The 14621-nt window shown below is 41.3% G+C and overlaps 1 protein-coding gene across 3 annotated transcripts in view; it reads right to left on the reverse strand.

Moving 5' to 3' along the window:
- LOC138265821 (uncharacterized) overlaps window positions 1–14621 on the reverse strand; it is a 284844-nt gene that overhangs the window by 31739 nt on the left and 238484 nt on the right. The window contains exons 4-5 of one of the 3 annotated variants that reach the window (XR_011199431.1): window positions 10227–10449; window positions 9797–9827 (exon numbers count right to left, since the gene is read on the reverse strand). The exons of 1 other annotated variant lie outside the window; for it this stretch is intronic. The gene's annotated coding sequence lies outside the window, so the exon portion shown is untranslated. The remainder of the gene's footprint in view (window positions 1–9796; window positions 9828–10226; window positions 10450–14621) is intronic. One more of the 3 variants, XR_011199430.1, reaches the window with a different exon arrangement.

A 14621-nucleotide genomic window follows, 5' to 3' on the forward strand; every position in this document is an offset into this window, starting at 1 on the left:
CTTAGATGGCATGGGGTCCCTTTTGCATGTTTTTTTTTCATTTTATTACAGTTTGATGTTTTGCACAATCACTTTACACATTGCCTCTGAATTAAAACCTGACTGCTCTGTGCCAAGTTACCCGAGGGTTGAGCATAGACTGACTTAGGTTTGGCCTGAGCCTCACCCTGACAAGGACTGTGGTTGCTGCTTGAGCAGGGCTCACAAGCCAGTCAACCAACAACCCAATCTTACACTTCTGTTCCCCAAAGAAAGCAATAGGCCCCAGGCATCAGGCAATGGGATCTCAAGGCATTTCAGGTTATTAAAGTGGCTGCTCTGCATGCAAGGCTCTCAAAATTTGAGGAGGCGATGTCCCTGTTTCTGGAAAGGCTCAAGAAGGAGGAGGCCAGAGTGCCGCAACTAAAAGACCAAGTTTTATCTATTCATAAGCATGTCACCCAGCTTGAGAAGCAGAATTTGTCTCTTGAGGTCAAGCTTAAGGGGCTCAAAAACCATTCTCAACGTTCCAATTTGCGTATTGTGGGGGTCCATGAGGGCTCTGAGGGCAAGCAAGTTCTTCAGTGGGTCGATTCCTTCATTAGATCTGAGGTGCTTCCTGATTATTCGGGAGATTTATCGATAACAAGGGCCCATCTTGTACCACCCCAACGCCCTCTTAGTGGGAAGTTCCCACGCACTATTTTGGTGAACTTCATGGACTTTTGGATCAAAGTAAAGCTGTTAGCGTAAACAATTCCATGCCAGGGATCCCCCAATGTTGAATTTTTTCTTATATGACTGCTTCAGAGGCTGGCAGAAGGACGGACTGTAAAACCAATGCATTTATTTAAGGCCCAGGGCTTGCAAGCATTAATTGTGCAACAATCTAAACTGAAGGTTTTCGCTGGGGGGCAACTCCATCTTTTTACCAACATCGCCAAGGCACAGCAGCTTCTGCACAAGGTTTCCAATGTGCCCACTGTGCCCAGTGGGTAGCTTAAGGTGTCAATTAGAGTTTTCTTTGTTTTCTTTTACATGCTGGACAATTTAGGGCTTAAGGGCAGTTTTGAGAACAGGTTTGAGTTGCTGAGCAAAGATCAGAGCAAGGTCGTTTTTGAAAGGCAGGATGCTATTTGTAATGGGATGCGAAATCCGGTGTATAAGTGGGAGTGTTCAGCTGGTTAGGAGATTTTAGTCCAGATGTTATATTTCTGAGAAAACTCAGCTATAGGCCAATTTCACAAAAATGCATATTCCTAAAAAATATGCACATTTTGTTTTGCCTCTGCAGGTCAGGCAGAAGGGGGGTTGGCAATCCTTTTGGGGAAGGGGCTCAACTGGCAGGTTTGTGATGTGAGTAGAGACTTCTAGGGCAGATGGCTATGGTTAAAGGTTCAAGTTAATGGTGCTCTGCTAAACCTGGTTAATTACTATGCCCCAGTGTCTGATGACCAAGACACATTGTCACAGATTTACAAGATTGCTATGGGAGCTGTTGGGACTCTGGTTTTTGGAGGAGACTTTAATTTTACTCAGGATTTAGCCTTGGACAAATCAAGCACATCAAAAAACAACTTGAACCAAATACCAAAAAGATCCAAGATGTAATTAAGCATGATTTTGCTCTATTGGATCCGTGGACGTATCATCATCCTGGTATCTTGTGTTTCACAACAACACCATACTGCTTCCCCGCATCAACTTTTTTTTTTTGTCTCCTGTTGTATTGAGAGGCTCGATTCTGACATTGGGGACAATTCTTTCTCTGAGTACTCTGTGATCTCAATTATGATTAATGTAGAGTCATCAAGGAATGAGAGGCCTAGGTGGAAGTTGGATCAGTCACTATTATCTGATCAAATCGTGGTACGGCCTCAATCTTTTCTGTGTGGAAGGCTTTTATAGCTGCAGCAAGAGGCCATATATTTGCTCATCAGGTTTGTCAATATAAGGATCACAAAAAACTAATTGCCCTGTGCCAAGCGGCTGTAGACTTGGTTTTACAGGTCAATTCCAGAATTAGCGGGTCTCTCTCTCTACAGATGAAAATATTGCAAAACCTAACTGTAAGTTGTGGGAGTTTTTTTTACCTTAAAGGAAATTGAGAGCTCAAGGGCATACCAACAGAGATTGTATGAAGTGAGTCAGCAAATTGGTAGATTCTTGGCCTGGTCGACTCGGGTAAGACAGGAAGCCTTAGTGGTTAGGTAATTAGTTAACTTGACTACGGGTGAAATATCTTCTGGCAAAGTTAAAATCTCTGTATTGTTTTTGGTGCACTACAAAGCACTGTATGAGTCCAGCTATCAGACTACGCAGCTTCAGCTATCAAATTATTTTCAATCAATCAGCCTCCCACTAATGACCAGTTGTCAGGCCGAAAAACATCTCTTACCTTTTCTGACTGACTTGTTTAATTTGATTAAAGAAGGGGGTGAGATAGCCTGTACATTTAAGGAATCCACGATAGTCAGCTTTTTAAAGAAAGGAAAAAATCCTTGTGATGTAAATTCATACTGCTTCATTACTCTGCTTAACCCGGAATACAAGCTATTTATGAAGATTTGGGCTACTCACATTGTTCCCCTTGCTCAAACTCTAATCCACAGGGACCAGACAGGTTTTGTGGCTGGCTGGTTGATGGGTGCCAATACTGTTTTTTGTTAGTATAAGCATTAGATTATTTCTCAACTAATAATACTAGAGTGACAGTAATAATGGTTGATGCAGAGAAAGCTTTTGATTTATTCAACTGGCATGCCCTCTTTTTCTCTCTTGAGAAATGTGGTTTTCCTCCTCAATTTATTAGCATGCTCGCAAATTTATATCAAGGTGCCCAAGCTAAGGGAATGGCTAATTCTCAGTTAACAGTAGTAGTCAATATTAATAGGGGACTTGGCAGGGATGTCCACCTTTCTCTTATTTTATTTACTTTTTTTTTTAGAGACCCTTGCCGTTAGGATCAGGGCCAATTTGGCTGTTGTAGCCTCTGTAGCGGAATGCCCAAATTAAAAATGTTTTCTGACGATGTTATTCTTTACTTGAAATCTGGCAGTGAGAATATAGAGAGAGTGTTGGTTGAATTCTCACAGTTTCAAGATATTAGGGGTTATAAAATCAATTAAAAGAAAACTGAACTCCTTCTCTTCAATACTCCGACCAGCAGTCTTCCTTCCTCTCTACAGCAAAAGCTCTAACCCAAACCCCTATTCAATATCCTGGGATTCATGTGACCAACAACTTTTCTCAGTTGTTTCAATTAAAATATGTCCAGTGTTTCATGAAATAAAGTGTCTTTTGGATAGATGGACACTTTTCCCACATACTTTGATAGGCAGAGTGGCCCTCATCAAAATCATTACTCTCCCACTTTTACTGTATTTATTCTTGAATATTCCCTTAAAATAAGTAAGAGATATTTTACCAATCTTGACACTATGTTTACGAAGTTCATATGGAACTGTAAAATACCTAAGGTGAAGTATTCAGTGCTTCAGCTTGAGACCGCACAGGGTGGGCTGGCACTCCCCCACCTACTATGAGGCAGCACTTTAGATATTTCTGGTCAGAACAGTGGCTGGGGGAGCAATGCTTGACACAATTTTTCTAGACTTAATGATGCATGAGGCAGGTACACAGCTTCCGGTCTTTATCAAGAGCCCCAAATTACCAACAAAAACAGGGCTGGAGTGCTCATTTGTCGTTATTTTATCACTCTAATCAAATCATATCAGGTTTTACACTCTTGAATCTCTCTTAGGAAAGGCATGTGGCCTTGCAACTTTCTCCATCACACATTAAATTTTGGTACCACTCTGGGCTAAAGGAACTAGGACAGTTTTTACTTTGTGGTAAATGTATGACCTGGCAGGAGATTTGTTCACGGTGTGGTGATCCATGAAAGCAATTCTTTTTAAGCTATCATCAGATTGTTCATTTTCCAATTATACGAAGACTGGTTAAAAAAAAGTCCAGAACAAGAAGGTTTGAGGAGGCATATACTAAAAGGGTCGGGCCTAAAGAGATTTCAGTCATCATGGCGCTATTTCAATCTTTGTAAACTGTGGGGACAGTGCTGTATTAATTATCCTGGTTACCAGAATGGTAGGGGAATAGTATTACCCTTGACATCATGGTGTTATTCTCTTTTAGCATATTGGCACTTTGGCACAGATTAACATTAGTATTACTGCGACAGACATTATCAGGTCCTTTATGGATTTATTTATCAACCTGATATGTTTGGAATAGAATGGAAGCCTACATGACCCCCGGCCTGGTGTTTTGCCATGCTTTCTATTTTTCTCAACAGTTTCTTCTGCTTGGGCTCTGGTACCCTAGGTTAGGGATCGCATGTTAACCTTCTATTTTTGTCTGCCTCTGTCATTTAGGCAGTATGAGGTCTACGCTTTTTCCAGCACACCAGTACTTTAGTACTGGTTTATCTAACATTCTTACTTGTTTACGTAAGCACTCAGCCACTTTAGCACATGTTCACTTTCATTCAACGTTGGGATTTTAGGACCTGGGGTTTTAGCGCTTTATCTGTACATTTGATGTTATTGTTTTCTAAGAATTTGGTCTAAAACGTTGCCGCAAGATGTATTTTTTTATTGTCAAAATACGATCCACTGATGAAGTTTGTCAAAAGTTCGACTTGGGTTCCGGGATGTTTTAACCTCTTCTTATTCTGTGTTTTGTACATTGTATATCATCTCTGCTCAATAAAAAATAATTTAAAAAACAAAAAGAGTTGGGACAAGTGTTACTGTGACCTAGAATCCTCTTTGTGGACGGATTGACAGGTCAAAGATTTCCTAGGTGAAACCAGCAGAGGGTCCACCAGTGTCAACCCCTTGTTTTCACCAACTCCAAAGAAAGTGAGAGAACCGGAAATTTGGCAGGACATCTGAAATATCTAAGCTACTAATTCATGCTCAAACTAGAAATAAAATCTGGGACAGAAAAAGTGGGAGGGTAAGATAGAAGATTTTATAACGGCAAGCAGATTACTCACTAGTAAGTCAATGCAAAAGAATGACTTGGATACCCTCAGCAGAAAAGATGGGAGGGTAGGATAGATCATAAAATGGCAGAAAAAGAATGGGGCATGTTTTACATTATGGTACATACCTCAACTTGGGTCGTCAGGGGATGAAGAGAAATGTCAAGTTTAGCCTTTTACTGGCTTTACATGCCAGTCAAATTGTAGGTTCACTGACAAAATATTGAAACCTAAATATCATGATACATAAATATTGTGTCAAAAATACTGTGCACAAAAATATTGTTTTCCTATACTTATAACTGAAAATACAAAAATATTGAAAAAATATATTGTTTTACACTAATATAAAAAAATAGACAACATTTTTTTAAATATAGTAAACATGAAAAATAGTAACATGTAAGAGTAATATAATGTAAATTAAACATATTTAAACAATACAAAAATATATATAAATATATACCTATTCAAACAAAACCACACATATATGTATATGTGCATGTTTATTTACACATATAGGCCCTCATTATGACATTGGCGGTAAATGCCTCCTACCGCCACGGCGACGGCCATCAAACATACCGCCGCCGTGGCTACCAGCCATCCACGCGTATTATGACCGTCGACGGTATTCCGCCAGGAGGCTAGTGGAATACCGCCAATGGTCATGGCGGCAGACAGTGGTAAGGAGGCGCTGATCTCCGCAGCACCGCAACGCCAGCAAAACACCGCAAACCGTGTCATGAGCAATGATACGGCCTGGCGGTGTTTTGCTGGTGGTGTTTTGCTGGCGGACGCTGCTGCTGACAGCAGCGCCGCGTCCCGTCTCCAGGCGGAGGACCCCCTGCAAGCAGGTAAATCGGGTTTTCCAACAGGAGATGGGTGATCGGTGTTGTGTGTGTGGGGGTGTGTGTGTGTGTATGTTTTTGTATGTGTGCATGCGGGTGTGAGTTGCGTTGAATGAGTGTGTGAATTACTGTGTATATTGTGTTGTGAATGTGTGTGTGCGACAAATATGTTGGTGTGTGTTGCGGTGTGTGGGTATGTATGTGTGCATGCGTGGGTGGATGTGGGTATGCGTGTGTGCATGTGTGTATATGGGTGCGCGTGAGTGTGTGTAAATGTGCAGGGGGTAGGAGAGGGAGTGGGTGGGTGGGGGAGGAGTTTGGGGATTGGGAGGGGTGTGGGGGAGACCCCTATCAGTGCCAGGGAAGGGATTCTATGGCACTGATAGTGCCTACAGCCACGGTGTTCGTGGCAGTAAGATTGGCACAAAAACCATGGCGGTAGGCCGGGTCGTAATCCCGAGGGTGGGATTGTGACGGCCGCCGGGCTGGAGACCGAAGTTTCCAGCCCAGTGGCCACTACCACCCTGGCGGTCGGTGTGTTAAAGTGGCTGTCTGTGTTGGCATTTACCCCTGTGGTCATAATCCTTTTTTTTTACCGCCGGCCTGTTGGCAGTATTAACGCCGCTTTAACACCAAATTATGATTTCATGGAATAAATTAAAACATAGGTGTATATATGTCTATATATATATAAAAAACATAACTAAATTGAAAAACCATAACAAATAATTTGGAAAAAAAATAAAGAAACATACCAATTTAATTACACATAACAAAAGTAAAAATGTTATAAAAAATACATTTTACTAATAATAGATTACATTATATATAACAAACATTACTAATTAAAAACACATTTTAAATACTCAGAAACATATTAGTAATAATATAATTTTAAACAATATAAAAATATTTAAAAACTATTGATTTCTAGGAATATTACATATAATATTCCCACTCCACTGTGTGCAAAGGTAGGGAAAGCGTTGGATTCAGGATGGGGTAAAATTTACTATTTCTGCTCCAGTCTGTGCAACAGTACGGAAAGTGTTGGACTCAGGAGGGGTAAAATGTACTATTCCCACTCCAGTCTGTGAAACAGTAGGGAAACCGTTAGACTCAGGAGGGGTAAAATGTACTATTCCCACACCAATCAGTACAACAGTAGGGAAAGAACTAGAATCAGGAGGGGTAGCATTTAATATTACCACTCCAATGTGTGCAACAGTAGAGAAAGCACTGAACTAAGGAGGGGTAAAATTAACTATTACCATTCCATTTAGTGCAACAGTAGGGAAAACACTGGGCTCAGAAGGAGTAAAATGTACTATTCCCACTCCAGTTGGTGGAACAGTAAGGAAAGTGTTGAACTCTGGAAGGGTAAAATTTACTATTCCCACTCCAGTCAGTGCAACAGTAGAGAAAGTGTTGGACTAGAAGGGGTAAAATGTACTATTCCTACTCAAGTCCGTGCAACAGTAGGGAAAGCATTGGACTCAAGAGGGGTACAATTTACTCTTCCCACTCCATTCGGTGCAACAATAGGGAAAGCATTGGACTCAGGAGAAGTGAAATGTACTATTCCCACTCCAGTCTGTGCAACAGTAGAGAAAGCATTGGACTTAGGAGGGGTAAAATTTACTATTCCCACTCCAGTCCTTGCAACAGTAGGGAAGCGTTGGACTCAGAAGGGGTAAACTTTACTATTCCCACTACAGTCAGTGCAACAGTAGGGAAAGTGTTGGTCTCAAGAGGGGTAAAATGTACTGTTCCCACTCAAGTCCGTGCAACAGTAGGGAAAGCATTGGACTCCTGAGGGGTACAATTTACTCTTCCCACTCCATTTGGTGCAAAAATAGGGAAAGCATTGGACTCAGGAGAAGTAAAATGTACTATTCCCACTCCAGTCTGTGCAACAGTAGAGAAAGCATTGGACTTAGGAGGGGTAAAATGTACTATTCCCACTCCAGTCCTTGCAACAGTAGGGAAGCGTTGGACTCAGAAGGGGTAAACTTTACTATTCCCACTACAGTCAGTGCAACAGTAGAGAAAGTGTTGGTCTCAGGAGGGGTAACATTTACTGTTCCCACTCAAGTCTATGCAACAGTAGGGAAAGCATTGGACTCAAGAGTGGTAAAATGTACTCTTCCCACTCCATTCGGTGCAACAATAGGGAAAGTATTGTACTCAGGAGAAGTAAAATGTACTATTCCCACCCCAGTCTGTGCAACAGTAGGGAAAGCATTGGACTTAGGAGGGGTAAAACATACTATCCCACTCCAGTCCTTGCAACAGTAGGGAAGCGTTGGACTCAGAAGGGGTAAACTTTACTATTCCCACTACAGTCAGTTCAACAGTAGAGAAAGTGTTGGTCTCAGGAGGGGTAACATTTACTGTACGCACTCAAGTCCATGCAACAGTAGGGAAATCATTGGACTCAAGAGGGGTAAAATGTACTCTTCCCACTCCATTCGGTGCAACAATAGGGAAAGTATTGTACTCGGGAGAAGTAAAATGTACTATTCCCACCCCAGTCTGTGCAACAGTAGGGAAAGCATTGGACTTAGGAGGGGTAAAACATACTATCCTACTCCAGTCCTTGCAACAGTAGGGAAGCGTTGGACTCAGAAGGGGTAAACTCTACTATTCCCACTACAGTCAGTGCAACAGTAGAGAAAGTGTTGGTCTCAGGAGGGGTAACATTTACTGTACGCACTCAAGTCCATGCAACAGTAGGGAAATCATTGGACTCAAGAGGGGTAAAATGTACTCTTCCCACTCCATTCGGTGCAACAATAGGGAAAGTATTGTACTCGGGAGAAGTAAAATGTACTATTCCCACTGCAGTCTGTGCAACAGTAGGGAAAGCATTGGACTTAGGAGGGGTAAAACATACTATCCCACTCCAGTCCTTGCAACAGTAGGGAAGCGTTGGACTCAGAAGGGGTAAACTTTACTATTCCCACTACAGTCAGTGCAACAGTAGAGAAAGTGTTGGTCTCAGGAGGGGTAACATTTACTGTACGCACTCAAGTCCATGCAACAGTAGGGAAATCATTGGACTCAAGAGGGGTAAAATGTACTCTTCCCACTCCATTCGGTGCAACAATAGGGAAAGTATTGTACTCGGGAGAAGTAAAATGTACTATTCCCACCCCAGTCTGTGCAACAGTAGGGAAAGCATTGGACTTAGGAGGGGTAAAACATACTATCCCACTCCAGTCCTTGCAACAGTAGGGAAGCGTTGGACTCAGAAGGGGTAAACTCTACTATTCCCACTACAGTCAGTGCAACAGTAGAGAAAGTGTTGGTCTCAGGAGGGGTAACATTTACTGTACGCACTCAAGTCCATGCAACAGTAGGGAAATCATTGGACTCAAGAGGGGTAAAATGTACTCTTCCCACTCCATTCGGTGCAACAATAGGGAAAGTATTGTACTCGGGAGAAGTAACATGTACTATTCCCACTCCAGTCTGTGCAACAGTAGGGAAAACATTGGACTTAGGAGGGGTAAAATATACTATTCCCACTCCAGTCCTTGCAACAGTAGGGAAGCGTTGGACTCAGAAGGGGTAAACTTTACTATTCCCACTACAGTCAGTGTAACAATAGGGAAAGTGTTGGTCTCAGGAGGGGTAAAATTTACTGTTCCCACTCCAGTCGGTGCAACAGTGGGGAAGGTGTTGGTCTCAGGAGGGGTAAAATTTACTGTTCCCACTCCATTCTGTGCAACAGTAGGGAAAGTACTTCACTTCAAACACATACCTCATTATAACACAAGTATTCATTTAATAAAATTAAAACTATTAAAATCATTACGTTCTCACCCTAAAGTAGCACACTAAACATAAATCTACATTAAAATGTATAATATTTGCAAAATTTACATAATTTACACTTACTAATGAATTATAAATAATACAGAAATAATCAATTAAAATTGAATTAACTTCACACCTGATACACCTACAAATCCAACAACCCGCACCTAAAATGTAAATTAAAAAAATTAATAATTACACAATTTACCTAACTAATTAACGTTTAACTAATTATTAATTTATGAATAATTAATAATGTATTATTTAATCAACTTCCAACCCAATACCCCTGCAAACCCAACAACCCGCACATAAAACATAAATTACAAAATTATATTATTTACACAATTTACATATTTAATAATCAAATAAATAATTAATATTACTTTAAAAACATATATAAATTCATTATACTTAACTTCCCACCCTGTACCCCTACAAACCTAACAACCAGCTACAAAACTATAAGTTACTATTTTAGAATTAAATCAAAAATCTAAATAACTTAAAATTCCAAACTATATTTAAAAACATTAACAACAATTTGTTGTGGTGGAGCCACTCACCTGAAAAGCAGGCTGCCTGCAAGAGTGATTGCTGTTCCCCCGACCTCCTGAGACACCTCTCAGTGCTACTGATTGTATCCAGGAGTCCCGGCAGGTGTCTCAAATGGGAAGGGGATTTGGAAGAGAGAAAGAAAACACTGCGCTCCCTATCTCCAGGTCCAGCCAGGCGCCCGGATCTTCAGGACATGGAGGATCGTCAGCGTAGCATGTGGGAGGTGCTCTTCTGAGATAAATAATGACAAGCAGAGTATTAGCGAGGATAGTTGCTACTGAGAGACTATTAACACAAGACAACATTCACTGGAACATGCAATGGTCATGCTATGACACACTTTCCACCTAGTAATCTAAGCACAATCACCTGGCAATCTCAGCAACACTTAGGACCTGATTATGTGTTTGGCAGTCAGTTTACACCATCCTCCAAACTTCTGACTGGGTGGTTGCCGCCATACTGGCTACCTCCCCGCCGGGCTCATTAAGAGTTTCCAGCCGCTTTCCTAGCGTGAAACAGCCTACAGCATTGTCTTCAGCTCGTAATCAAGCCGACGGCAATGCTGCAGACTGCAGGGTGCACCAGCACCCTTGCAATGTTCATTGCAAGGGTGCTGGCCAGGAGGGTCCTACACTGCCCATGCCAAGTGCATGGGCAGTGCAGAAGCCCCCCCGGGGCCCCCTGCACCTGTTTTCCATCACCCATGTCATGGCGGTGCTACTGCCATGAAATGTCTGACGGAGAACAAGGTCATAATCCCCAGGGCAGCGCTGCTTGCAGCTCTGCCCTGGTGGATTAGGACCACCACCTACCGCCGGGATCCGGGATCCTGGCAGAGCTGGCGTTCCCCCCATGGCCCGACCACCAGGGTTGAAATATGGCGCTCAGAGCTAGCTCGTCTAGTGACCGCCAGACTCGTAATGAGGGCCTTATTGTCTCTCTTCTCAAGGGTTATTTTAAAAAAGGTGGAGGATTCTGAATAATCTGGATGATTGAATTATTGTGACCAAGTCTCTTGTGCTGATCTGGCACTTTCTGAGTAATTTTTCTGTTCACCCATTACACGAAGGGTTAAGTTTTAAAAGAACCACATTCTAACTAACATTAGGTATTTCTGGCGCTGAGTAGCGCAAGGTACAGAGTAATATAAATACAGAAGGTAAAAATAATCAGATCAAAAATCCGTGGCTTCCTACCGCTTTTCACACTTTTAAATTAACATGAATCAAATACTGTCAAGGCCCCCACGCTTGTAGCATGAATTAAATCTTGTCATGGCTCCCACGCTTGCAAAGAGGGTTTTCAAAGGGCAGGCAGTCACAAAAGAAGGCTTGCGCATAAGGCAGTCAAAGGGCCTTCACTGACACAAAGCAGAATGTCAACAACACACAAAACAGCTCTCAGGCAGCGCACTCCACTTAGCTGTTAGATGGGAGTTTAACTGGGCTAGAACACTGGTGGAGATCTTTGCCGCCAGAAGAGTCAAGAAGTCAATGGGCAGGACTGCAGGGAAATCCTCGAGCACTGGCAGCTTCCCTTACAAGACGCGAAAGAAAGTCAAGCAGAGTCATGTGCACGGCAAGAAGTATTTATAGATGCCATGACTCATGCTTGATAACACGAGGCAACAGCACCCTTGAGACCTCAGGGTCATGGTGGTTGCCTGGTAACCAGTAAACAACAGAGTTGAGAACGTTTTTCAAGCATGAGACACTTAGCATAGCCACACGGGCAAGATGATTACTGTCAACAGTTTAACAAGCATTGTAAGGATCAGGATAGCACTTGATACAAGTCATCAAGCATAGGTAATAGTAAGCATATGAATAATGTACAGTAACATTGGAAAATACACAACAAGCATTGGCAACAGCAAGCATGTAATTTGTGCTGTATAGTGACATTACAGACAATCAAGTGGCACAATGCGCACATGGTCAATGTTATACCCTTCAGGATGTTGGCAGACCAGACAAGCTTACTGGGATACGGTCAGAGGTCTGACACAATTACACAAACAATATAAAACCTAGTCAACTAAAATAATATTTAAACACATAAAGAAACCTAAGAAACCTAAAAAACAATATTTCTTACCTTAAAACATCAATATTTCTGTCAATGATATTTTTGCACACAGTATTTCTGTGTCACAATATTAAAAACCCAATATTTCTGTAACTCTATATTTTTAAATCAATATTTTGACCGAACACCCAAATTGTACAAATGGGATAAACATCATTCAAAACATTGTTGGAGGGGATGTGGGTAGAGGACACCTGCTATGCCATTGTTTTAAGTTTCACCAATATAGGGCTGAGGTGTTGAATACCACTTATATAATATTTCAGTCTTCTATTCCAGACTCCCGGCATACACCCTCGTGCATCCCATGAATTCAAAGATCTTTCCTTTGAACGCCATAACTGGAAAATAAATATCAATAAACGTCTCCCTGGGTGGCAAGAAAGGCGATCACACCATTACAGGGGAAGGAGAGGTTCTTGGATGTCCTTGATATACTATGTTGTTTCTTGGAGCTACTGGGTATGGAGAAGCAGTCTATGTAGAGGAGATTGGAAAAATATGAGACTGACTTGGCTCCTCATCAGCAGTACCTAGCAATGTACTTTAAAGAACTAACATGCACTTGGTTTCTCCAAGAGCTCAGGATTATCCCATCCACTTTATCAAATATGCCTAAAGTGAGCTGAAGGGATGCCATTCACTTTGGTTTCAGGACCAAAATACTGGAGGACAGAATATGGACCTTGGGATTATCTCTCTGACGGGAGAGTGGGTGAAGGGAGGTTATTGGTTGATACCTGGTTAGTTTTTCATGTTTTACTTAGTTTTTCGTGCCCACCAGTGTTTGTAGGGTCTGAGATATACTACTATGCAAATTAATAAAAATGTAATTCATAAAAAATAGAAATGTTCTTCTGTAACTTTAGCAACAGCTTGAAATCATCTATTTAGCTTCACTTTACTTTCACATTTTATAATGAGTTCTTCTTTTTTGTGTCTTTCAGGCACATAACAATTAAGCCAATAGAGGAAGTCTTCTTAAAGTTTTTATTTCTCATAGACTTTCTTGTTGGAAGTAGGTACTTGGGTGTACTTCAAAGGTGAAATGGGTATTCTTTTATTTTTTCAAAAGTGTTACCAAAATGAACCACCTTCCGCCACCACAAAGGGTTCTGCGCCAGACCTTGGGTATCAGCAACTCGTACCTTAAGACATGCCATAATTAAGCAATATTATCTAGAGGGGGGCAGTCGTAAACAGGGTGGAGTCAGGTTAGATGGAATGTTCATGGTATTATTTAGGTAAAAGGTTACATGGAGCATGTTTGTTGGATTTGTTTTGGTTGAAAGGACTCCATCATTTTTATCCTACTGAAATGCATTGAGGTAACGAAAACAGTAATTGCAGTTCTTCAGATCTGGTATCTTTCCTAGATTCACATGCTTATAGCATTTTCCATTACCATAGTACTTTTACAATAGCTTTACTGGGCACTACCTGTCTGCAAGGGCTAAGAACAGCACCATATTATTAGAAAATCCACTTCAGAGGAAAAGAACCCAACTTCAGCCAGTGAGATGGGAGTGCAGCCAACATCACCCATGCCAGCGGTCTTCATCCCTCAAATTTCTACCATGAGAGTGGAATGTAGAAGTGGCATTGTGTGCATGAGTCAGCCTTTGTTTGAGGAGGAGGGTGGGCCGCATGTGAATTAATGCAAGATAGTAAAGTTGGAGAAGTACAGTTACAGGTAACTTTCTTTTCCAGCATTGCATCTTTCAAACTCACATGCTTGAATCAGAATAGTAAGCAGTATTGAGAATTTACAAAACATAACAAGTGGCTGGTCGGATAAGGCAGACAGTTTCATCTCTAACTGTTTCAGTGAGTCATCTTCCCACTTTCAGAGGGTACAAAGTGATAATTGCAGCAACCCATTTGGAAATTCCTTGTTTTAAGAACAGAAATAATTTATGAGGGTTGGCAAAAGAAACTAGCAATTAGTTTGATTTTTCTAATTTGAGAACCCTATGGACATCAAGGAAACGCAATGCCCTCTATGATGAATTAGGATGTTTTCGGTAAAGCAATTTAAGGATAACAGGCACATTTAGATGAAATTCCACTGGAACAATAAGTATACACTTTGGATTAGTTCTAAGAATAACTATCCTTAGTGAATTGTAAATATGGTTCCATGATTGTGAAAATTTGATTCTTGCTTACTCTTCTTGCTAATGTCATGGCCAATAAAGCTGTTATATTCCAAGTGGGATATTTTATATGTGGCTTGTGGACTGGTTCAAATGGATCCACTTTTAACTGGGGAAGTACTGTGTTCAATTGCCAGATTACTGGTGGAGTACTAG

Source organism: Pleurodeles waltl, chromosome 11 (assembly GCF_031143425.1).
Source record: "Pleurodeles waltl isolate 20211129_DDA chromosome 11, aPleWal1.hap1.20221129, whole genome shotgun sequence".
Lineage (NCBI taxonomy): Eukaryota > Metazoa > Chordata > Amphibia > Caudata > Salamandridae > Pleurodeles > Pleurodeles waltl.